Raw genomic sequence first — 2,500 nt, forward strand, 5'->3', positions numbered from 1 at the left:
CTTAATAATAATAATAATAATAATAATTAAGTTGTTTATTGGCCACAAGGGCTAACAAAAATCAATTAAAACATAAAGGGACAAAACACAGGACAAAAGTTACAAAGGGCTTTATAATAATAATAATAATAATTCAACATCCTTAAACAACCTTTATTCAAGGGCCATTTGAGAGGGATGGGCTACTTGACCTGACGAAAATTCTAATTGGGCCCAACCTGCAAGGTCATGTGCTGTTTATCTTGATATGAGATAGACAGAAAGTAGATAGAAAGTTAGTCTATACCAAAATATGAAATTGATAAAAAACGTAATGATAATGCTCAAAGAATTTTTTTTATAATAATAATAATAATAATAATAATCCTTTCTACTAAAGGCACAAGGCCTGAAATGTCGGGGGGGGAGGGGACTAGTCGATTACACTGATCTAAGTGTTAATGATGCTGCCAGCTCACCGCCTTAATAATAATAATAATAATAATAATAATAATAATAATAATTCAACATTCTTAAGCAACCTTTATTTAAGGACCATTTGAGTGGGATGGGCTACTTGACCTAAAGAAAACTCTAACTGGGCCCCACCTGCAAGGTCATGTGCTGTTTATCTTGATATGAGATCACCATGTCGCACACATATGGTTGTGGTGCATGCGTCTGGTGTACCCTTATCAGACGGGTAGTCATGATGGGTATATTGGGCTTCGTATATTTTACCCACTGTCACTTTGATAGCATGCTCTGCTCTCTCACTCAATAATAATAATTTCAAATTTAGGCACAAGGCCAGCAATTTCAGGGGAGAGGGTGAATGGATTACATTGACCCCAGTACCTACCTCATTTTATCGACCCCTCCAAAAGATGAAAGGTAAAGTCAACCTCAGCAAAATTTGTATTCAGAACATAAAGTTGGACAAAATGCCACTAAACATTTTGCCTGGTGTACTAATGATTCTGCTAGTACGCCACCTTCATAACTCTCAATGCAGTACCAGGCAGTAGCGCTCATGGTTTCTGGTCTTAACTAATTGGAAATGTACTTATTTTGTCTTAGTATAAAAGATAGGCTACAGCAAATATTCTGCTCAATACCACAGATTTGCTTGTCAGTTGTTTGACCTTAACCAGTTGAACATGTCCCTTAGTGGCTGACGATATGTGCATCTCTGATCATGAACAGGAGTAGTGGAGGAGCATCATAGCCATGTGTTGAAAGGAATTTTGGGGGGGTTTGAATAAATCACCTCTGGAAACATGGGTGTTTCATTCATCATCCTTAAACAACCCTCATTCAGGGACCTTTTCAGCAGGATGACTACTCAACCTGAAGAACATTACAACTGGGCTCCACCTGCAAGGCAGTGTGTTATTTATCTTGATGTGCCTTGCATTTACCATGTCACACACATATGGTTGTGATTCAATAAATTCACTTGAGGATGGCACAACATTCTCCACCCTCACTCTCCTTTTGAAGTGAAACTTGAAAAAGTTGATGAGGGCTCTACCAAATAAGAATGTCTCTATCCTCATGCCTTTCAGTCTTGTCCACCAGACAGTGTCCTTCAGAACAGCTACAGTGAATGGGAAACTACCTTACCAGCTCAATTAAAGGTGGCTAGCAGGGCAACCATCACTATGAACTAGGCCAATAGACGGACCCGACCCACATGCAACAACAGCTTCCCACAAGTCAGCAATGCTCAGACACTGAAAGAGTGCACGCAGAACAGTTTCATCAATCTGCACACACTTCAGGTAAGCCTGTCTGAAAGCACATCCATGCCCTTAGAGTTTATCTCAAACTGGTAGCAGCCATTGATAGCACTGGATTTCTGAAAATTATCCATGGTCGGCTCTGAGCAGAGAGTCCTTCAGAGCAGACTAAACAGTTCATTTTCATCGACACCTAAAGTCTCCCTGAGAACACAATTGCACTTCCCTGCCATTAATCCTCTATATATTGCCAAAGTGGAACATCCACCAATCTCATTTCCCAACTGCCAGAAGGAAGGCTCAGAGCACCTAGGTGCCAAATGCCCAAACTCAGTCTTTCTTTCACCCAGGTCTGCAACTCTATCAAGGAAACAAGCTGAGGAAAGACATGCGTCACAAATGAATCTCACACATGGATGGAAGCACTCCGTCGGTTACGACGACGAGGGTTCCGGTTGATCCGATCAACGGAACAGCCTGCTTGTGAAATTAACGTGTAAGTGGCTGAGCACTCCACAGACAAGTGTACCCTTAACGCAGTTCTCGGGGATATTCAGCGTGACACAGAGAGTAACAAGGCCGGCCCTTTGAAATACAGGTACAACAGAAACAGGAAGTAAGAGTGAGAGAAAGTTGTGGTGAAAGAGTACAGCAGGGTTCTTCACCATCCCTGCCGGAGCCTTGTGGAGCTTTAGGTGTTTTCGCTCAATAAACACTCACAACACCCGGTCTGGGAATCGAAACCGCAATCCTACGGTTGCGAGTCCGCTGCCCTAACC

At 41.8% G+C, this 2,500-nt stretch overlaps 1 protein-coding gene across 4 annotated transcripts in view; it reads right to left on the minus strand.

Annotated features, from left to right (window-relative positions):
- Positions 1-2,500, minus strand: part of LOC115216697 — a 223,727-nt gene that overhangs the window by 168,069 nt on the left and 53,158 nt on the right. The window lies entirely within an intron of this gene.

Source organism: Octopus sinensis, linkage group LG10 (genome assembly GCF_006345805.1).
Source record: "Octopus sinensis linkage group LG10, ASM634580v1, whole genome shotgun sequence".
Classification (NCBI taxonomy): domain Eukaryota; kingdom Metazoa; phylum Mollusca; class Cephalopoda; order Octopoda; family Octopodidae; genus Octopus; species Octopus sinensis.